Source organism: Neomonachus schauinslandi, chromosome 2 (assembly GCF_002201575.2).
Source record: "Neomonachus schauinslandi chromosome 2, ASM220157v2, whole genome shotgun sequence".
Taxonomy (NCBI): domain Eukaryota; kingdom Metazoa; phylum Chordata; class Mammalia; order Carnivora; family Phocidae; genus Neomonachus; species Neomonachus schauinslandi.
The window spans coordinates 69717631-69742055 of record NC_058404.1 but is presented as its reverse complement, the minus strand read 5'-3'; the positions used below and the strand labels follow the sequence as shown (position 1 = coordinate 69742055).

At 37.0% G+C, this 24425-nt stretch overlaps 1 pseudogene; it reads right to left on the bottom strand.

Moving 5' to 3' along the window:
* LOC110588394 overlaps window positions 1-23652 on the bottom strand; it is a 62464-nt pseudogene extending 38812 nt beyond the window's left edge.
* Window positions 23653-24425: the final 773 nt, after the last annotated feature.

Here is a 24425-nt window from a genome sequence, read left to right as displayed (position 1 = left end):
CTTCTTTGAATATTTGAAATGTTACCCAAGAGCTCTCCATTCTGACAGGTATTTTCCAGCACTGTTTGGCTTCTAAGATCTCTATTCAGTTCAGAGCCTTCTAGAATGGTTTGTTTGTTTTCTCCTGGGCCTCATGGAGTCTTACCCTGGGTATATACAGCTTAGTATTTTGTCAAACACTCAAGGAAACACCTTTTCAGATTTCTGGGCTCTTTTTCTTACAGAGCTAACTCCTCTTGGCTGCCTTGCCCCACAGATCCAGACAACTCAACAACCCTAACATCTGATCTCTGCTTCCTCTTCCCAGAAATTCTGCTACTCTCTGCTTGGGATCCAGTCCCTCGTGCAAGGTCTGAAATGTGTTCTGGGCAAACAACTGAGGTAACTGTGTCGCTCACCTATTACATCTTCTCTCGGGGATCACATCAGTATGTTTTCTAATGCCTGAAAGGATTGCCTCATATTTTTTATCAAGTTTCACAGCTGCTTACTGGGGACAGGTAAGCATAATACCTTTACTTGTAATACCCAGGCCAATGCACTTTTCTAAGCACTTATAAATAATACAATTCTTTTGTCTCACATTTAGCAGCTTGTCCCAGACCTATCACCCCACTTTAGTGAGAAAAAAAAATTCTGCTTTCCGAAGTACTTTATCCACTCACATCTAACTCGCTTTTATTTTAAAATAACAGACTAAAAATCAAAAAGAATTTACAGGGTCTATGCTTGAAGATTCTTTCAGGGATTATCTTTTCAAAAAAAAAAAAAGGCACATGGAATGAATTCAAGACGTAGATTCCAGCCATTGTCTTCAGTCCTATCACTTATAAATACTATCACTTCACCAGTGTTTGAGGTTCCCCAGTGATAAGTGTGCTAAATGAAAATTATGGGAGCTTATTTACTGAGGAGCTAGGATTTGTGTTCAGCGCTAATCCCTCTGGCCTTTACATCCCCAAGGTGCCCTCCTTTTGCCTCATTTATATTCTGATACTTCTCCTGTTCCATGGAGACAAGGTTCAGCTCAGCACTCTGCAGTTAGTGTTCAGTAGCAAGCAGTGAGCACAATGAAGAACTGCTAACTTATAATTATTCTAAACGAAAACAATTTGCCACTGAGATAATAGAGAGAATAATGGCATTCAGAAACTTATATAATGGATGACTCCTTATTTTAACCTACAATTCTAGATGGCCTTTGGTTACATATTTATTTGCGACTGTGATGTAGTTGCCCAGCAGAACTGACAGGGAGAATGAAGAGGGAAAATTGTAAGGAAAAAGTGGCCGTTATAAAATGTCCTAAGACCAGTTATTCTGTTACCTTCATATTTCTTTTTTATCACCCAATGGTGCACCACATATTTGTTTTGCTTTTGTACCTATAATTCATCTTCTAGCGGGTGATTGGATGGGTGAAAGTGACTTGGATTTATTTCTTCCCTGCTTGCCATATCACTATATATTTATTTGGCTTGCTGTTAAAGTTTTTAGTTACACTTTCAAAAACTCAAACAGAAATTCTAACTGAATGAGAATAGTTTGAAAGGTGTTGAAAAATATGACTTAAGTAAATACTTGTAATTAAACGATTGTTCTCACGATATGGATGGAGCTCGAGTGTATTATGCTAAGCAAAACAAGTCAAGGGGCACCTGGGTGGCTCAGTTGGTTAAGTGTCTGCCTTCAGCTCAGGTCATGATCCCGGGATCCTGGGATCGAGCCCCGCATAGGGCTCCACATCGGGCTCCCTGCTCAGCGGGAAGCCTGCTTCTCCCTCTCCCTCTCCCACTCCCCCCGCTTGTGCTCCCTCTCTCGCTGTGTCTCTCTGTCAAATAAATAAAAAAATCTTAAAAATAAACCAAACAAGTCAACCAAAGAAAGACAAATACCATATGATTTCACTCATGTGTAGAGTTTAAGAAACAAAATGGATTAACATAGGGGAAGGGAAAAAAAAGAGAGGGAAGCAAACCATAAGAAACTCTTTTTTTTTTTTTTTTGGAGGCTCCACACTCAACATGGGAATTGAACTCACAACCCTGAGATCAAGACCTGAGCTGAGATTAAGAGTTGAACACTTAACCGACTGAACACCCCAGGTGTCCCTAAGAAACTCTTAAGGTTAGAGAATAAACAGGGTTGCTGAAGGGGAGGTGGGTGGGGAGGATGGGGGTAAATGGGTGATGGGTATCAAAGAGGGCACTTGTTGTGATGAGCACTGGGTGTTCTATGTAAGTGATGAATCACTAAATTCTACTCCTTAAATTAGTATTATATATATGTTAACTAACTAGAATTTAAATAAAAACTTGAAATTAATTTTAAAAATGTATTAAATAAATAAATAATTGTTCTCAATTGTAGGGGCCTAGGAATTAAATCATGAAGACCTGATACATAACAAACTATATTACCGTTAATCTTATATGTCAAAATGTCAATTAAAGAAATAATATATAACCACTATAGTTAACATGCATATCTAAGGTTTTTATTATATGTTATATATAATATAAAGAATATACAATATATAAATTATATATAACATAATATAATACATATTATATATTAATTTATTATAATAGTAATATATTTAATATATATCTGACATTATTACAACATTACTCTCTACATGTTTCCCGGTATGTATTAATATCACACTGGGAATCTTGCAGGAACCAAAACTTGGTCGCTACTACATATAGGGCAGTTATAGTAGTTAACAAAAGTTTTTAAAAAAAGTTAATAATAATTAAAAAGGATCTTGATTCATAATTTTAATTATTTTACTACTCATTTGGGGAGATTTCACCATTGTTTTCATCCTGATAAATCCCCCCCCCCCTTGAAAGTCTGACTTATCACCTTCCAACATCTTGACTTTACCCTCAATTTGCTTCTCTAAGACTGTGCCCTGAATCTAAGACAAAAAGTAGCATGGGCCATCAAGATTCCCAGTAATCCTTCAATTAAGATTCAAATGTTTATGTTTTTAAAGTATAAGATAGGTTTTTTCCCTTATGTCATTTCTTTTAAAATGTTCTTTTTATTTGTTGATTATTCACTGAGGGAGATCATGTGAATTAAATATCTCCTGGATATATCTGAGAAATATTTACTAATATTTAGGAAAAGAAAGGATTGATCAAACATTATAGTTTTCATATGGCAGATGAAAAAAAGTGCATCCATTTTTTCTTTTGGTACAGAACATATTAAATAATAGTTATATTCCTGAAATGAACCCCTGTCTCAATGTAAGTTTTTCGCTTGAAACAAAAAAGGAATTAAATAGAAATGTCTTCTTAATTAAAATAAATCCAAAAGCAGAAATATTTATATTTAATGATTCCAACACCTTCACAGTATGCTTGAAGTAACAAGCATCTTGAACATTTTTATTATTATTATTATTTTTTGGGGGGGGCGGTTCGAAGTCTTGTAACATAGCTTAGAATTTCTTCTAATGTTTAAGTAGATCATATAAGGTAAGATTGTCTAAATAGGCTATTTTAGTAAATGCTATCCAAACACATCAACCTAACTGTTTCTCATTAAGAACATAATCTGCTTTCCTATCTTCATTTAGAAGAAGAAATGTTTCCAATGAAATATTTTGCCAAGTGGCTTAGTTCAAAACATTATAACTACGCATGTGGAAAATTGGAAACTCAAGTACTGGTGATTCTTTTTACATTAATTTTCAAATAGCCAAATAGACTGCACTTAGTAAAATCAAGGTTTAATTGTTTCATTGGTCCAATTAAAATAATCTTTTTCGAAAGATATACTGGCAGTGATTTGTGCATTAATTACAAATGCTGAGCATCACAAAACAGCATGATCTTTCATTGAAAAAGCACAGCTCTTTGCCCAGTTAAGTAATGCAGCAGCAGGGAAATGTGATTCAGGGACTTAAGCAATGTAGTAGAAACTCTGGGATTTTTTTAAATCTCAATTTACCTACAAAATGACCTTAGACTAGTCACTTGATACTAGTTAATTCCCCAAGTTTCATTATTAGAACTAACTAGAGTGCTCGCTTCAGCAGCACATATACTAAAATTAGAACATAACTAGAAAATGGGAAAGCTTTTTTAACTATATGTTGTGGAGAATAAGCAGGTGCTAAGGCTGGCCATTTGGTTGGAAATAAACTCTGAGACTATGCAAAATAAACCATATTATTTTCATCAAAAACAGAAATACCACTATTTTGTAACCAAAAGAACAATGACAATTTTTCTAATGAGATAATGCAACCATAGGTTACTATTTATTTATCCCCCTTGGCCTAATTCTTTATTTTGACCCGTAACATTTAAAAATATTTACAAATAATATAATTAAAATATGCTACAAGTTAGAAGAAGAGTATACATAACAGTGTGATGTCATAGAGAAAGTCCAGTATTTGGAGAGGTTAGATCTTCCTTTAAACCCGGCTCTATTACTGATTTGATGATTGAGCATGGGCAACTAATTGAAGATATGTTTTCTTATCTTTACAGGTATGATATACAAAACATTCTGCCTCACCTACATCTCATGGCTGAGAGGATCCAATTAGAAAATACCTGTAAATAGCAATCCACTCTTGAAATTTAGATCGCCACAACCATCCCCGTATATCATTACTTACAGATAGTAACTAAAGGTAACATGGGTCCAGTTATGCATAAGCCATGGATTTATTCTAACTGTGGAAATTGCTTTTATTATAGGCAACTTATGAAACATGTGCATAAGTGATTGTCGGGGCGCCTGGGTGGCTCAGTCGTTAAGCGTCTGCCTTTGGCTCAGGTCACGATCCCAGGGTCCTGGGATCGAGCCCCGCATAGGGCTCCCTGCTCTGCGGGAAGCCTGCTTCTCTCTCTCCCATTCCCCCTACTTGGGTTCCTCCTCCCGCTGTGTCTCTCTCTGTCAAATAAATAAATAACATCTTAAAAAAAAAAAAGTGATTGTCGGTCTCATCCATGGTGGACAAATATGGTTTGAGAAGTGGGCATGGGAGGATAGTAACAGGAAAGAGATAAAAAGATTATAAATATGTATTCATCTGATTGTCTTGGCATAGAAACTAGCCTATTCTTATTTGTTGGTGACTGTAAGAGTTGTATGTTTGTGTTAATTTTTCAGAAAAGATGTCATTTAATCTCAGTCCACTTTATCTCACTAGAATTTTACTCCAGTGCCGATCCCAAGACCATCAGAGTATTTTCCTGGTTTTTGGAACACTTTCTATACTAGCTATCTCTTGTTATCAGAACCAATTTTCTATAGACACAGGAATGAGATCAGAAAAAGTCTGTTACTTTTTGAGTTAAATGGATTCTTGAGAGGAATGTATTATCCTGTGAATAAGTCTTTTTTTATTTGATTGGCAGACTAAACTACTATGACAGAATAAACATTATTTCAGTTTTACCCTACTCCATTGCTTTTCAAAAAATATATTCGTAATCAGTATAAAAGAATACACCTCAGTAACCTAACACCTGTTTCCATTCTCCAAGAATAATGCAGAGACCATAGCAAGCAGTCGTCAAAACAAACTCAGCCAGCCGCTAATTGAAACTCAATCTTCTAATTGTTTTCTGTATTTTTAGGTCATACAGATTTATGGCTCTTTTTCATTGCTACAAATCTATCATTTGCCTCATAGCTTTTTTTCCCCCAAAATTCTCTCTTTCGTTATTTCCGTGCCAAATAGCCATATTCTAGAAACCTCCTCCAATCTGCAGCTGTTTATGTGTTTACATCTTCTGCTCGTGGACATTTTCATACTTGAGTTATAGATAATATATGCTAGTATATTATATATGCTAGCAGGTTTAAAATCCATGAAAACAAGAAGCTGTATTTTTGCAGCCTCTATAACACAAAGAAGTGTGTCAGTGTTCTGCACATGGCAGATAGCACATTTTTCAGATAGTCAGAATAATGGGATGTACAGATAAAACCAGCCATTTAGTATTTATTTCTAGGTGTAAGAGAGTGTTTCTGAAAGATTTTAGGCACTCGTCAAAATCAATCTTGTGTGTGTGTGCTTTTAAGCATGAAATTTCAAAATATTCTTTTTGAAAAATAAACACCAACAAAAGCATGATTTTAGGTCAAGGACTGATTGCCAAAAAATTTACTTGCACAAAAATATATTGTTCATGAAATAAACATTAATTAAATTGCATATCTATGGGATCATTTAAAGTCAAGATATAGAAATAGTTACATGTTATTATTAATAGCAATATGTTATTATAAAACAAAATGCTTTTTGTAGTAATAAAAATGAGGCAGATTTTTCTTTTCAATTCTAATATGCAATTTTTAGATTATTTCTAGTTATTGCTATTCATTCTCATACATGATAGAAAGATTAGGCACAATGATTAATATAGCTGCAGAACTCAAGTATCTGTATTCAAGAAAGAGTGTGGGAGAGAGAAGGAGGAGGGGGAGAAGAAAACAGGAGAAAAAAAGGGAGGGAAGGAGGGGAGGAAGGAAACAGGGAGAGGATGGAACAAGAAAAGAGGGAGGGAGGCAGGAAGAAGACAGAGAGAGAGAAAAACAAAAAAAAAATTTCCAGGGGTAGTAGCAACATGCCCTAATTTTAACTCCCCATTAGGAAAAAAAGAAACTCTTCCACAAATGAAGTAATTCTCAAACTTGACTCATCTGCATGTTAATGGAAAAATATTTCAATTTTACTGGTGTCTATTACAGACTGGGTATGACCCAACTCCCTGCTATTTCAGAAATAGTCATTAGAATTTAATATTGCTGTCTGTTGCATTCACAGTCTGAATATTTTAATACATAGGAGGAAATGATTCTGTATGAGAAAATGCTTGAAAATGCTGTATTTAATTAATGCCCAAGGGAAGCCATGAAAAAGAAAAAAAAATTGTACTTGTCACGTACTAATTTTAAACACTGTTTACCAGATTTACTTACATGCTCTGCTCTAGCCTCCCACTCAGCAGTTTGATAATAGCAGAGCAGTTCGGTGCAGCACAGATCCTTGGTTTCTAGAATTCAGTGGGAGGAATAGGATACAAAGAAGACACGAAGAAGCTGCACTTCAATGCAGCTAAATTCTAAGGCTTAGGGCAGACCCTCGGTTATAAACACCTGCTCAGAGACAAGCAGATACAAGGGAGACTATATGCTTAAACTGGCATACCAACTATTTATATCCTCACAAGGCAGTGAGTTCTTTGGTTTATTTATTACAGATAGATAGATGATAGATAGATGATAGATAAATAGATAGATAGATATAGATAGATGATAGATGATAGATAGAGATAGATAGATAATAGATAATTCAGGCTTTATCAAACATTTTTAGTCAAATTAATCTAAAATAGTAGTTTATAAGTGTTTCTTTTCTAAATGAAGAGACATTTCTATGGAGAAAAAGGGAATAAAAAGTACAAGAGCTTCTCTTTCAATTTTACTATGTAGCTAGAAGAGGTAAGTCTTATTTCTGACCTGGATGAAATAAATGTAAACCTCTACTACAGGAGGCAGAGCTCCCTGGCATTGGACCACCCCAATGTATCAATATACCCATATAAAAAGAAGGGGAAAAGAACTAGTATGGGAATTGCTTCACTAGGTGCCACACATTAATGTTATCTCACTTGACGTTCACAGTAATGAAGTGAGGCAGATTTTAACCCTTTGTATTCAGGAAAATTCTTAGAAAAGCAACTTGTCAACCAGAATACTAAATTAAGTATCTCTACTTTAAGCATGTATTGCTTCCACTCATCATGTGTTTTGTGAAATAGAATCAAGCTTGTTGGAGTTAACCATTTATTACTGTTTAACTTCCAAGTCTGCTGGCCAGTCCACAATTACACAATCAAATTGTGGTTATATATTTTCATGGCATCCTTCTCCCTCCAGGGCACTCTTTGATGCAATCCTGAGTCGTGGCCTTTGACTTGCACTCTGCAATTATCTCTAGCTCTTCCCAATATTTTAGCATGGGGGTTAAGATGTGGGGTAGAGAAAAGAACATCCGATGGCCTGGATTGAACAGTCTCCCCGCAAAACTCATGACCCTGCCAGAAAATGTGATCATTTGGAAATATAGTCATTGGAAATGTAACTAGTTAAGATAAGGTCAGACTGGATTAGGGAGGTTCTAGTCCAATATGACTGGTGTCTTTATAAGAAAAGGAGCACAGAAACAGACACGGAAGATGAAAACCATGTGAAGACAGAGGCAGAGATTGGAGTGATGCTCCTACAAGCCAAGGGATACTCAGGCTTGACATCCATCACCAGAAGCTAGGAAGAGACAAGGAAAGATCCTCCCATAGAACCTTCAGAGAGAACATGGCCCGGCTGACATCTCAATTTCAGACTTCTAGCCCCTCAGGATGGTGAAACAATAAATTTCTATTGCCATAAGTCTTGGAGTTTGTAGTAATTTGTTATGCAACCCTAGGCAACTAATACACCAGGTTTTACCAACTGAGAGACTTATTCCATACATCCTTCTTTAATCTAGCTTGCTCTTTACTTATGCCTACCCAAGTACTATAATTTTCCTTCTATTTCACAGTCTTTCTCTGTTCTAGTTCAAGTCTAAATCTTTTCTTTCCTGTGAGAGAATTTCTAGCACCCTTGATCTTGTCTGCTCTTTGCCTCAAATCTTTTGAAAATATCAATGCATAGATCATTTTTTTTCATGAAATCTCAAATAATTTCCCATAATCAGAAGAGTTGGAAGAGAGGTGAGGAACTGAAAGACTGCTTTAAAGTTAGGGGCTCAGGATCCCAGGAGAATGAAGAATGTGGTCTCAACCTTGTCTGACCTGTTTCTGACTATGGCCAGTCAAAAGAAGGATTTGAATTTCATCTTGATGATCGCTCAGAAGTGATTGTTCGGATTCTTTATTTTCCCTTCAGAACAGGCAACATATAGAAGAGAGAGGGCCATTCTCCGTGTTATTTTAGACCACTATCGGTGAAATAATTCACAGTACCAAACCTAATAATAGTTTTAAAATGGAATGATAGAGCAGAGATTTGGCTGTCAATTATTTAGGCTGTTGACAACCTGCCCTTTGCGCCCTTTCCTTGGAAACAAAAAGATGAAAAGGAGTCACCTGCTGTCCTCTGATACTCTTGTCACGTAGACTGGTGTCATGGGATTTTGCCAGCATGTTTTGTGGTAGCAGAATGACCCTGCTGAGGTGCCATCTGCACTCTGAGACCTGGAATCCTGACTACAATTACCTGCCAGTGCCAAAGTCAGGGATGGTACAAGTCTCGCGTTTCCAGTGACGACATTTTTTACCCCAAAATCAGGACACAGTGTCTGACAGGTATGGCTATACCCATGGGAACAATGAAACAGGATATTTAAATTCAAGATTGTCCTAGAAAATCTGAGATATGTTTCAGCCTAAAGTTATCTGATCTGCTGGGTGCAATTAGAATTGTGAGAGAAAAGTACAATATGGATTCATTCATCTTAAAAAAAAGGTGTTTAAAATAACCTTAAATCACATCAAGTATTTTAACTTTGATCTCAGAGTGCTGCAAAACTATTTTATTATATTACCATGTAATCTATATTATATATTTATATTTTATATACATCTTTATACTATAAAAATAGGATGAAAAAATGAAACAAAATTTATTGTTGAGGAGCTGTATATATGCAATACCAGGAACTTTTAACTTCCTTTTCTGTTAGGATTCAAGTCAGATTCATGATAATGGGAACAATGAGAGCTGCTATTAGCAACTGAGTGCATTCTATGGGTTAGGCATCCGTAGGTGAGATAACACATGTATTAAGCCTCCTTCATGCCTCGTCTCATCTAATTCTCTCAATAATCCATGGGGTAAGCATATTAACTCCACTTTACGAATGAAAAAAAAATTAAGCCCAAAGTCACATGGCTAGAAAAACCACAGATCAGGAGTCAAACGTAGTTCTACCTACATACATTGCCACAGTGGTAAATAGGAATTAGAGTTCACCAGAGCATCACTTCAGTGAAACTGCCGTCCCCCTTTTTCTACTTGACAGACAATGGAAACAAGCCGACCACTTCCAATTTCAATTCCCAGACTGTTAGCCATAGTCACACCCTTTCCCTTCCACATTAGAAAGAACCATCAGAAAAGCAAATGACTGGGAATGAAGGGGGTAACCAGGAAACAGATTTGGACTGTGGGACATTTTCATTTTCAGTGATGAAGATTTTATTTAAATTGGTCCAACTATAAGAAATAGGAACATTTTATATTCAGCAGAGCTGTGTTACGGATTGGCACATGTATATATGATAGAGATTTTTATTTCATGAATAAGAAACTATAACTATTAAAAAGGGCTAATCAATTTTGTTTTTATTTTTGTGAGAACCTATTTTACTTTATTTATTTACCATACCCCCAAAATATATGTAATTATATTAGCAGCAATATGTGATTGCTTTTTGACAAAGGACAATTTTACTGATTAAAAATCAGCCTGCTGTACTTAAATGTGTAGCAGTTTCCATGGAAACAATTTTACTTTGACTCAGAGCATATCTTGTTTTAGGGAGAGTAGTCTGTTGTTATGGCAATAGGAACTTGAGCATTTTTCCCAAAAGAAGAAACACAGGATAGATAATAGGGTTGCCAGTTATGAAGCATATAGAAATATGAGTGTTTTATCTTAGCTTATAGAAATCATAGCTGGTAAAGATAGTAGACACCATTTTAGTCTTGTTAGAAAAATCTCTTGTTCCATGTGCCTCCCTTGCTTTGTTTTTAACTATAACAAATAATAATGATGTCATATTATCCTTGAAATTTTGTTCATTGAAGGCAACAAATTCACATTGTCATTAGGAACTATACATGCTGTCTCATTAAAACATTAATGGAAACAAACAAACAAACAAAAAACCATGAATATGAACTACACTTAAGGTACTAGAAGAATCAGGGGCACCTGGGTGACTCAGTCAGTTAAACGACTGACTCTTGATTTTGGCTCAGGTAATGATCTGGGGTCCTGAGATTGAGACTTAAATCAGGCTCCTAGCTCAAAGGGGAGTCGGTTTGGGATTCTCTCTCTCCCTCTCCCTCTGCCCCTCCCCATGCTCACTCTCTCTCTCTCTCTAAAATAAATAAATTTTGAAAAAAGATACTAGAAGAATCATAATTTGTCACGTATTTCATAACATTATGGCAATGATGATGATAATAGTCCAAATTTATAGGATCTGTCTGGAATACTCTAAGACAGTTATGTTCACACATTAAAATACTCATAATACCTCTCTTTGAGTGAGGTATTATCAATATCTCCATTGTACAGAAAAGAAAACTGAAGCATAGAGGTTAATCAATTTATCCAAGGTCACACATCAAAAAAGTGCCAGAGCCAGGAACCAAACCTGTGAAGTCTATGCTCTTAACTACCTCCTCATGCTAGCATTTCTTAATCCCTTCACATATTAGTTTATTTTCTTATATTAATATTAAATCCCAATTTAAATTTAAAATACTTTAAATTTTTATTTAAATAAATACTAAATTACGGTTAGTATCTAAAGTTTTTCCAAGAATGAGTATAAAATTCAGACAATTGACAATATAAAGTTGAATTTAACTGAACAAAATAAAAATATAGTGACTCATCTCAAAAATGACCCTTTGAACTGTTGAATCACAAATCTGTACCTCTGAAGCAAATAGTACAATATATGTTAAAAAAAGAAGAAGAAGAAGAAGAAGAAGAAGATAGCAGGAGGGGAAGAATGAAGGCGGGGAAGTCGGAGGGGGAGACGAACCATGAGAGACGATGGACTCTGAGAAACAAACTGAGGGTTCTAGAGGGAGGCGGGGTGGGGGGATGTGTTAGCCTGGTGATGGGTATTAAAGAGGGCACATTCTGCATGGAGCACTGGGTATTATACACAAACAATGAATCATGGAACACTACATCAAAAACTAATGATGTAATGTATGGTGATTAACATAACAATAAAAATAAAAAACTAAAAAAAAATGACCCTTTGATATTAGTATATTTAATTTTAGCCTTGATTAATATTTAAGTAATTTAGGGTTGTAAATGTGAATGCCTTATTCGGAGTGAAAAGAGAAGGGTTTCTTGAGGGATTATTCTGAATATATTTGTAAGTCTGAAATATATATGCAAATATATAAATGGCAACTAAAGGATTTACTGTGATAGGTCTCTAATTAGAATTGTAAAATATTTCATTTCGGGGGCTTATGCCTTTCCTCATCAAAAATGTTCAGCCTTTTTAAACCAAAGCCATTTTTCCTGCCAGTTTATATGTTGCAGATGAGTCATGAATTCATCTCATTTTAGTCTCTTAGGCAATGAGTACATAAGTATTTCAATAACACACAATGTTCATTCCACTTTGTGTTATTGAAAACACTTGCATTATTAAAAAAAGAAAACAACAAACTGCTTTCCCTGCTACCTTGTTTCAGTGTAGACAGGTGAAGTTTTGACAAATAAGTGGTATCTAAAAAGATAATGGTTGACCTGATAAAGGTTATAGACACATAAAAAATCACGCAATAAATATTTTCTAAATGCAGTGATATTAAAAGTATTCCCTTTTGAATCAGAAGTTGGACAAGAATGCTACTATTATCACCCCTACAGCATTGCACTAAGACCTGAGCCAACCAACTAACACAAGCAAGAGTGGTTTGCAGAGGGTTATCAGCTGTTCCTTTTATATTAACACTCAAAACACTTAATACTTGATGTTAAGATGTTCTTAAATAAAGAGCACTGCAAACAGTAATTTGCTTAAATAGCAATGTGGGTTAGTAAAAAGCCATTGATCTAGCTAATGGCTTTTCCCATGCCTGTGCTTTGGTGAACTTGCCAATGCACATGTCTTGTGCAGCCCAGACACTCCCACCTTTTTCACAGCCCAAATCCTACACCTTCATTCCCTGACTCAGCTTGCACCTCAATTATTAATTGTTCACACAATGCTTGTCCTCTACTTTCACTCTAATTTTTGGTCTCACACTCACATATGCTTAGATCTGACTCACAGATCAAATGTATCCAGCTATGACCTTGATGTTTCAAATTGCAGAGGAAAACAGGAGTTTACTTCTAGGCATGCTCATTTCCTGATGATTCTGTAATCATTAGGTAGTTGGTAATATGGACTTGGACCTTAGAGAGAGGACAAAGTTAGAGACGCAAATAGATAGGAATCATTCACAAATGTGTATGTATGCTGTGATATAATACAGTATATAATGTTCTAATACCATACTAATTGTAACTGCACATTACACATATACTGCTACATCTAGAAATGAGCTTTGAAAGTAGGAACTATCTTCATTGAGGAGATAATTGAAGTCTAGGGAGGAAAAAAAATAACCTGCCAAAGTGAGACAATTCGTCAATTAGTAAGTGATGGAGCTGATATATGAATACAGGTCTCATCAAAAAGTCTTGTTCATTTCTCTATGGCACAATAGATCTCAAAAAGCTTTAAAACATTTTAGAATATTGTGGAAAGGATGTTTTGCCTACCAAATTGTTTATTATTTTAGAAACTGTGTTTTTATCTTTCTTCATTTTCCACGAGACAATCATTATATTGTAGTTCCATCAGTTTCAATGGATCCTAAGGCTTTTTCTTCTGCTTCATAATCTTCTTTATCTCCTAAGTCATATTTGTTTATGTACATTAAATCTTCCAAGCTTTTTCTAATGCTATTTCTGCAAAGAAACAACAGCTTTAACATTGAATACATTTGCTCTGTCTCCATCTTTGTTTCTGTCCTTTTTTTTTCCTGCATGTATCTCTCATCTATCTATCATGTGTCTCATATAACTTGTGAGCATTGAAAATGGATGGAACACACTGTGCATTAGTCATGCACAGTTTCTTTTGCCTGATGCAGAATCTCTTTTTACTTCATTTAAAAGGTATGATCCTTATTGTGTCTAGGTTAACAGATTGATCATTTTTTCATCAAATATATTTGTTCTACAACAACCATTTCTGTATATTATATTTGATACAAAATCATATGCATCCATCTTGGAATATATTTTTTGTAATCATTCCTTCATTCATTCCACATTTATTTGAGCCTACTATGAGAAAGGCCCTGAGCTAGGGCTTGGGTATAGGAGGCAGTGACACAAGTCTGTGCTGTTAGGGAGCTTACATCCTGGGAAGATAAAGAGCTAAATAACTAGTACTTATAGTGAATTATAAATGTCATTATAGAGACTTCTGTTTTCTGATTCTGCAGAGCTTGGAAGTCCCTACTCCACCATAACAATAAACAAAAAGCTAAATAGACTAAAAAAATCTTCTACAATATATAATAGAGGGGAGGACACAGGATAAACCAAAGCCCCCAAGCTTAGAGAGACAAACAGAAGAATACAGGGAGTCACGGCATACTAGAACAGAGACTCCACAGTAGAAATAGCCACCGAAACCTCTGTCAGGGTAGGAAACGTTAATTGTGGCTGATGAACTGCTGGAGGCTCAGTATGGATAAGTCAGAGAGTTCTCTGATAAAGAATTAGTATCATGTTGCTAGAGGGGAGGTGGGGGGGATGGGCTAAATAGGTGATGGGTATTAAGGAGGGCACTTGTGAAGAGCACTGTCTGTTATATGTAAGTGATGAATCACTAAATTCTACTCCTGAAACCAATATTACACTATATGTTAACTAACTAGAATTTAAATAAAAACTTTAAACAAAAAAATAATAATTTAAAACTTTTTTTAAAAAATAGAAACTCCAGGGGGACTCAATCATAGGGAGTCCCAACAATTTTGTGAATTTTACCTCCAGGAGTTTGACCAAGTTTCACAGTAAATATGAGAGAGAAATTCCCTGGTGCTTCTGACAGGGGAAGAGGAAAGGGAACCATTTTGAAATACACCAGACATTCCATTCTTAATAAGGCCTACCCTCAGAAGAAGCTAGTTAGGACATGATCAGAGCATAACTGACCTGGTTGAAGGAAAATCCTGAACTCCAGCCAACTCTAGCCATCCTGTCTCACCTAACACAGAGAGAAAAAAGCCTGAGAGATACCTGTGAAGTCCATAGTCCAGAGGCACAGACTCACTGAGAACTAAATATAGGACCATAGAATGCTTTTCCTCCTCCCACACCCCACCACCACATTACTAGAGGCCTACTTATACAATTCTCTTATCAAGTACCTCAAGAAAAAATTGCAAGGTATACCAGAAGGCAAAAAAACCCCCACAATTTATGGAGACAAAGCAAGCATCAAAGCCAGACTCAGATATAGCAGGGATACTAAATTATCAGAACAGTAATTTAAAATAATAATAATATACTGAAGGCTCTAATGGATAAAGTAGCAAGGTGGAAGAAGAGATGGTCAATGTAAGCAGAGAGATTGAAATCCTAAGAAAGAACTAAAAAGAAATGCCAGAAATCAAAAACACTGTAATAAAAATGAAGAGTGCCTTTGATGGCCTCGTTAGGACACTGGACTCGGCTGAGTCTGAGGATGTCTCAATAGAAACTGCTTAAACTGAAAAAAGAAGGAGATAAAGGCCTGGGGGGAAAAAATATCTGAGAACTGTAAGACAAATACAAAAGGCATAGCATAAGCATGATGGTAGTTCCAGAAGAAGAGAGAGGAAGGAACAGAAGGAAGTTTGGAAACTTAATGACAGAATTTCTCCAAAATGAAGTCAGATACCAAACCACAGACCCAGGAAACCCAGAGAACACTGAGCAAGGCAACTGTCAAAACTATACCTAGACATATCACTTTCAAACTGCAGAAAATCAAAGATAAAAACATTAATTAAAGAAGTCAGAGATAAAAAAAAAAACCTTACTTATGGAGGAGCAAAGACCACAATCAGAGCCAGCTTTTCCTCATGGAGGTGCAAACAAGAAAACACTAGAGTGACTTAGAGTGTTGAGAGAAACAAACAAAACACCAACCCAGAATTCTGTATCCAGTGTAATTATCCTTTAACCATGAAGGACAGGGGCGCCTGGGTGGCTCAGTCAGTTGGGTGTCCAGCTCTTGATTTCAACTCAGGTCATGATCTCAGGGTCCTGGGATCAAGCCCCACATAGGGTTCTGAGCTCAGCATGGAGTCTGCTTGGGATTCTTTCTCCCTCTCCCTCTGTCCCTCCCTTATACCTTATCAGGTATTCACTCTTAGTATAGTGTTATTTACAGTAATATTTGATATAGTGTTACTTGAAAGTGGACTTGGATTCCTTATAAATGTGTATTATAAATTCTAAGGCAACCACTAAAAAGAACTGTAACTGATATGCTAAGAAAGGAAAGAAAATGGAATTGTACAAAATGCTCAATGAAAACCACAAAAAAATCAGGAAAAGAGTGGAAGACAAAAATAGAATCAAAGAACAAAGGCAATAAATAGAAAACAGTAGCAAACACAGTAGATGTTAATCCAACCATATCAATAATTACTTTGAACATCAATGTCCTAATACACCAATTAAAAGACAAGGACTAACACAATGGATCAAAAAGCAAGACCCAGCTATATATCTATTATTAGAAGCCCATTTTAAATATAAAGAGGCATATGGACTAAAAGGAAATGGATGGAGAAAAATGTGTCATGCTAACATTAGTCAGAAGAAAGCAGGAGTAGCTATATAAATTTCAGACAGAGGAGACTTCAAAGCAAGAGAAGTTATTAGGTATAAAGTAAGGCATTACATAATGATAAAGAGATCAATTCTCCGAGAAGACATAACAATCCTTAACATGAATGCACCTCACAACGGAGCATCAAACTACGTGAGGCAAGAACTGATAGACCTGTAAGTTGAAACAGATGAATCCACTGTCATTATTGAAGTCTTCAACACCCCTCTCTCAGAAAGGGATAGACCCAGCAGGTAGAAAATCAGGAAGCGGGCGCCTGGGTGGCTCAGATGGTTAAGCGTCTGCCTTCGGCTCAGGTCATGATCCCAGGGTCCTGGGATGGAGTCCCACATCGGGCTCCCGGCTCAGCGGGGAGCCTGCTTCTCCCTCTGACCCTCTCCCCTCTCATGATGCTTCTCTCTCGCTCGCTCTCTAAAAAATAAATAAAAACTTTAAAAAAAAAAAAAGAAAATCAGGAAGGACGTAGGTGAACTCAACAACACCATTAATTAACTGAATATAATGAACATGTATAGACTACTTCATCCAATGACAGCAGAATACACATTCTTCTAAAACTCACATGGAACTTTCACCAAGATAGACCACATTCTAGACCATAACACATACTTTAAGAGATTTAAAATAATAGAAATCATAGAGATATCCAGAGAATTCTAAAGGAGCACAAATATAAGCCAGTTAGTCAGTTGAGAAAGGAACATAAACCTGGAGATGGAGCTTAAACTCCCTTTTTTTAAAGAATTTTATTTTATTTTGTTATTTTTTTTAGTAAAAACCTAGAGCATGAACTCATGACCCCAAGGTCAAGAGTTGTGTGCTCTACTGACTGAGCCAGCCAGGTACCCCTTAGACTGAGTCATTTTTAAAAAAGTAAGGACTTCACAAGATAAAGAAGAGGATGAAGATTTTTCATGGAGAGGGAATTATATGTATAAAAGTACAGAGGCATGACAGCATAGAATATTTGGGAAGCCAGTCATTATTCAAGGAGGCCGCGAAACAATGATAAAAGACAATAAAGAAAAGAAGCAGGGCCTAGATTAAGAAGTAAACTGTGTACCTGGTGGGTAGTGAAACAAGCCAGATGAAGTAGGAATGTGAATTTTAGACTGACCTCTCTTTTAGAAGCTTTCTGCTAAGGGAGCAAGAAAGAGGATGATTAAGTAGGCATGTTAGGTCAATAATTGTGTGTGTGTGCGTGTGTGTGTGCGTGTGTGTGTGTGCGTGCACGTGTGTGTGTGTGTGTGTATTTTGCTTATTTTAGATGGGAAATGTTTAAATGTTTCTCTTTATCAAAAGGGAGAGGGGTGCCGTAATTGTTCAGTCGGTTAAGCGGCTGCCTTCAGCTCAGGTCATGATCTCAGGGTCCTGGGATTGAGCCCCACATCGGGCTCCCTGCTCAGTGCAGAGTCTGCCTCTCCTCCCACTGGTGCTCTCTCTCTCTCGTGCTCCCTCTCCCTCTCTCTATCAAATAAATAAATAAAATCTTTTAAAAGAGAGAGAGAGGGGTGGGTTGAAGAATATTGCTTCTAACTACTGGGAGAGAATGAGATTCAGGTTATGGTGACAGAGACATCTCTTCCACCTCAAAGTAGGAATGTTATGGATGCAGAGGTTGAAGTTGGTGGCTGATATTTCTCTGCAAACAAAAGAGAGTCACTTAGATATTGGATTATCAGTATTAAATTATCTAATATTGCAGGCAGATATTAGATTATCTCTTCTAAAAGCACAATGCAATAAAAAGCAGTACATATACATCTTCATGCAACTCATAGTTTGAAGTTTTAAATTCATTTATATTAGATGATTGGCACTTTACTATCATTTATTATGATTTATCAAGAACTAATAAATTTTTGACTTTATGCTGGAGATTACTTTTTCAGATTTTAACCAACAGCAGGAGGCAGGGAACATGATGTCTTGCTCATCACTATATCACTCTGTACCTGAAATATAGTGGTCACTCTGTACACATTGTCAATGAATGAATTCATGACTGATCACATTATTGAGAGGGATTTCTTATTCCCTATTCCCATTTAGCATAAGACCCGTGGTGTCTCTCCTCTCTTTTGCTCTTTCCTTTCTGGAGGAAGAGTGTCTTAATCTTATTAAAGAGGTTTGAAGGACAAACCGAGCATATGATGTCCAGCCCCTTCTTATTCCTTTCCCATAGCAACCAGCTGCCGTAAAACTAGGGCTACGAAGTGGGCAGGTCCTTCTAGTTCTGGAGTTAAACAAATAAGTCCCTATTCATGAGTTTCAGCTTTATCAGAAAGCTGATAATTTTTTGTCTACATTTGTCAATTCTTTATCCTATTTCTCATTTGATTCAGAACTTGAATGAGGAAGCTGGTATTATTTATCGACCTCTTTCAAAGTCGGCCACATATATAGTTCAGCAAAGCAATTAGAGAGCAGCTTAGTTTCAGTGGGTTCATAGAGAAATATTTATTTCTTAATTAGGATCTAAAGTAAAGTCTTTGACAATCAGGTCTGTCCCTCACTTGTTACCTGACCTTAAAAAAATCACTTATACTTTGAATACCTAAGTTTCCTCATTTCTAACACGAAAATAATCCCTCCCCTACACACTTCACATAAATAATGGAGACATTAACATGAGGTTTGACGTGTGCCCCCTCCCAGTCATTATACCTCCTCCTTCTTCCTAAAGATCACCATTAACCAGACTACCAACACCAGAACTTAGTCTGACGGGTTTGGATTTTATATAAATGGAATAATAGAGAAAGAGAGAGATTTGAATTTAGAAAAAAATTAAACGAGGGACTTGCAAAAAAAAATTAAAAACTAAAATCTTAATAAACAATTTTTGAATAGGATGAAGCACTATAAAAGTAGAAGGCATTTTTGTTATGTTAACTGGCATGTGCTGCATCCCAGATGTCATTGTGTCAGGTAGAGCCAGAACCTTGATTATGTTTGCCCTCATCCTAGGAACGGCCTCTACGAAAGTCTTGTTGTCCCTCTAGGACTATTCCTGTCCCTTAGTGGTCCTCAAACTGTATGAGAAGTAGAGAGAATCATTAAGGGAGGAAGGTTTATCCTCAGAAGTGGAGGCTGAGACAAAATTTGTGTTCAGGTTGTTTATTTGGGAGGAAATCCCAGAGGGCAGTAGTGAGGGAAGGAGGAAAAGACTAATGCAGAGTCATTATCAAGCTGGTCACTGGCCACAGGGAGCTGGATCCGTCTGGAACTACCACAGAGCCTACAGAATGCTCAGAATCGACCTTTCAAGATCGGTGGGAAGACAAGTGGATCCATACACTCCTCTTCTTGAGAATTGCCCTCAGGAATGTTAGCTCCTCCACACAACAGAAAACAAAGGCATGTGAGACTTGACCTGAGACACTGGCAGCATGAAGTGACTTGAATCCTTCATTGAACTGCCTGTCGTGAATGGAGCTGAACGCAGAGGTGAAGCCAAGAGGGTGTGAGACAGAGCAGCAGTCAAACTGGGCAGAGGGAGTTTGAATGCTATTTTTATTCTGTGGATATCATTAACATTTAGAGATTTATTTCAGCACATAAACTGGGGAATTTTTCGTAACAGAAAACATAATATTTTATATCATAAAGTATAAAAACACATCCACAGGCAGTATACTTGCAAAAACTACAGTAAAAAAGAAGCATAGATGGTTGTTTCAGTTATTATAGTTATTCATATTTGTCAAATCAATACCGCTTATTATATTTGTTTTTGTTATCAGTGGTACTTGTAGGCAAATAAAAGATTTTTTAATGAAAACACAAGAGAAACTCTTACAGTTGAGGAAACTACCAATTTTCCTGCTAATTAAACCACTGTTACTTGTGAGCAGCTTTGACTACACCAATATTCTTCAGGCATATAGATGGAGACTCATTAATCCAGTCTACTTTGCTGCACATTGATTTTTCTAAAACTGTAATCTGAACAAGTGACTTTTCTCAAAATCCTGAGGCCTCATGTCTTACAACTTGCAGTTCCCTAAATGTCCCATCCTTGTTCCTGCCACTTTGCTTCAGTACATATCAGCCCTTTCCTGCAATGCCCACCACCCCTCCGACTGACGTCTCCATTCACGCCATAAACCCAGCACAAGCCTCTCCTATAAGGCCCCCCGCAGATTCCTTGGAGGTGGGTGTTCCCTCCTGGGGTTTTTATGCATCTTTTGCAAATGCTTCCAGTGGAGCATCTACTTTTCAAAATTGTGGCTGGATAACTACTTTGAATATTAACTGAACTCTAATTCTATCTCCAAATACACATGCACGCTCTGGTCGGAAGTTACTCCCATTCACGTAGCAGCAGCTGTCTCTTCTACCAATCTGTCTCCGTTCACCAGCCCAGGGGAAAGTATACGAAATACCAATCTTTCAACTTGTGCCCTAAAATACAATCTTCCTTTAATCCCCTTTGAACTAAAAAATGATTAGGGATTCAGTACCATCTCCTTAAAATATGTCATTCACTGTGGTAAAAACATGATTTTGAATTGAGAACATTGTTGTGGCCATTGATTCTTAAGAGAAAATACCAAAGAGTGAAATTTCAAATTAGCAAACTGGGACTATAACTGTGGCAGATGGTTTGGGGGAGAATGGAATGCAGGCTTGCATGCTGTTTGTAATAAGAGGCAGCCTAAAAGTATTTTGGTTTATAAACTTCTTGTTCTCTTTCTTTATTCACCTATTGCAAGCTTGCTCTTAATGTTCTCTCTCTAAAGCACTACCATTAAATATTCATTGAGAGAGCTGGGGAGACATAAAGGCAAGGAGAAGGGAAGAAGGAAGGGAATGAAAGATAGAAAAATGGAAAAACAATAATAGTTTATAGGCTTTCTGAGGCATAGGAGAAAACTTGAGTATACAGTCAGCAGGAGTGGTACGTGAAAGAAAGAGAAATGTTATCTTACCTGGAGAGGAGGTCATGGCGACCAACACAAAAGCAAACAATTGTAGTTAGAAACCAAAGCAGCAAGCTAAAATGACTTGAAATTCAAATATACGTATTTGTATTTGATCTGATCGGTACCAAGTGTCCGATAGCTGAGTGCTATAATACCTTGAATCACTGTAGTAGCTACACACCTTAGGCTGTGGTAAAAATAGAGTTTCGAAGATATAAATCCTGAAAGTGAGGAAGGCATCTAAAACAGTGTAATAATCCAAGGATGAGCTAACAGAACTCGCACTAAATGATATGAAAGAGAAGTGTATAAGAAAGGCATGCTGAAAAAGTTACAGAATGTGTTATTGGAAAATGAAGACTTTGCTGTACAATAGGCAAAAATGGATTTGGGAAATCCCAGCAAGGATGGTGTTAAAATTGCACGATCAAGCAAAAGAAGAGGATGTAGATGGAGACCCCGAGATAGCCACCCATTTTATTGATGCCGATTTTCAGAATTTTCATTTTGAGATGATGTGGACACAGAGAAAGATTATGATCCAAACAGGATGAGATACACTAAGGATACATGGGACGCAAAAAAAGGAATTTAATTCATAGCTTCACCCTTCATAGGAATGTTGTAATTGTTTATTTTCCAAGGATAACCATTATTTTTACTCGGGGAAAAGATAAGTTTTTTAAAATGTATATTCTAACTATAAGATATCATCCACATAATTAGTCAAACTCAGGAAAGATTTACAATGGAAACATTTACAATGATAAACAACAAGCAGTGATTTTTTTCCTCCTAACTATTGCAAAAAATTCTATAACTACTGACATGTTGGTGCAATGTGAGTCAAGCTGGGTCAACGAGGATGTTTGATTTCACAGAAAATTAGTTCTCTTTTTCCCTGTTCATGACATCCAGGACTGTTTGAAGAAAAGGAGGTCCAACAGTGTCAGATGCTCTTCATTCTCTCTTGTATTTGTGGGATATTAGCATATGGTATAGCATTTGGATACCAGGCTCTGCAACGGGGGGTAGTAGACAGGCTGAAACCGACAGTGTTTGTAAATGTCAGGTTGGAAGCCTTCTTTTTCCTAAAACCCTAAGGGAGTTATTACCTTGACTGTTAATATGTGACTATCAGGCTACATTCTTCAGATATCTTTGCTTGTCAACCCCAATCTATGAAATACTGAGTCGGGAGTGTGGGAGGTGTGTTAAAATGGAAAACTATGAAGCACACCTTCCCCCGGCTTCATCCTACACCTTAAAGGCTCAGAGAGCCACTGATGGCTCATTGGAAGGTGGACGCAGGTGGTTGGACTGCCAAGTTGTTGGGTTTATTTCTGGTTAGTCTAAAGTAATAAAACAAGTAAAAACAAATAACTCAAAAATTTGAACAACATTCATACATCTGATTGTCTGACCCTGGGTTCAGTACAAAATCACCATAGAACTGATGGATTTTTCTCTGCCTACATTTCCTCATTGCTTGCATATTGTTTGAGGCAAACCCCATCCAGGGTCACCCAGAATACTACACACGCAACAAAACACAGACTGCTTCTTCTCAGCAGTCTTGAATGTTTGCTGCAGGAATAACCTTGGCTTGCAAATATTTCTCATGCTGTGCCGCTGACAAGCTAAAGGATCTTGTAATATCTGGTCTAGACCCCCTGCCTCTAGTACACGAAGAACTTCGCCCAGTGCCTCTGCATATGCACCTGAATACTAAGCTTTTCCCTCTAAAAGCATTTATGGATTAGTCACCACAGAAAACTGAACCTAATTATTTTCTTCCTAAATTTATCCTTCACAGAACATCACCTCAAGCATTTACAGATGTCCCTTCCAATGCCAGATCAATATCAGGCTTTTGTGTCGAACCATCAGGAAGCAAAACTCAGGCAGAGCATTCTCCTCCAGCCTGTCTCAAACCTCCTCATTAAAGCAGCCTCGCCGCAGAGCTGTGAAGGTCTTGGCACAGCTTCGTCACAATGCCGCTCCATGTGGAGGAACTCCTGAGCAGTGCTTAAGATTGAAAAAGGTAACTCCTCTTCTCTCTTTTCCCAGCTGATATTTATAAATGCCCACACATAACAAAATAAACCTCAGTTTATGAATTTGGTTTTCAAATGACTACAGAGTGCTTGCTTTAAAAATGAAGCAATGATCCATCAGCATGAGTCACTCCACAGTACTCATGAGGTTTAGTCATTTGTGAAAAAACTCACATTTATAACATAAGGAACCGGATTTGAACTTTTTAAAAAAGGTAACATTGAGGAAAATCTTTCTGGAAGCTTTACTTGTACCACATAAATTGGATGTGCCTTGTATGGTCCAAAATGTTGCTGTCCTGTTTAAACAAAGCAGTAGACTTCCAGCTTTTATTTTTCGCCTTTTCCTCCAAGCAAGGATGACTGACTTGTGCTGACACAGAAATACTCTTTTGTTCAAACTCCAGATTAATAGAAAGCTCCCATTTTATCTAGGTACATTTGGCTGTTGTTGTATATTCTACCTAAGCTTGGGCTGCTTGTCTACTATGTAAGGTCACTCAGGTGAGAGAGTGAGAGGTGACTGAAATCCAGTTTATGTTCTGCATGGGTCAGCAAGAGTCACCTTTTCAAAACCAAATGGTTACTAATAGGTTAGCAGCTGCCCTAAATCTAAAGCAATGTTTGCAACCTATAATGGTTAAGGACCCAGGCAGTGAATAGGAACAGAAACAAAATGCGTGGGCTGAGGAAGGGGGAGAGGTGGCCCAGAGAGACATCCA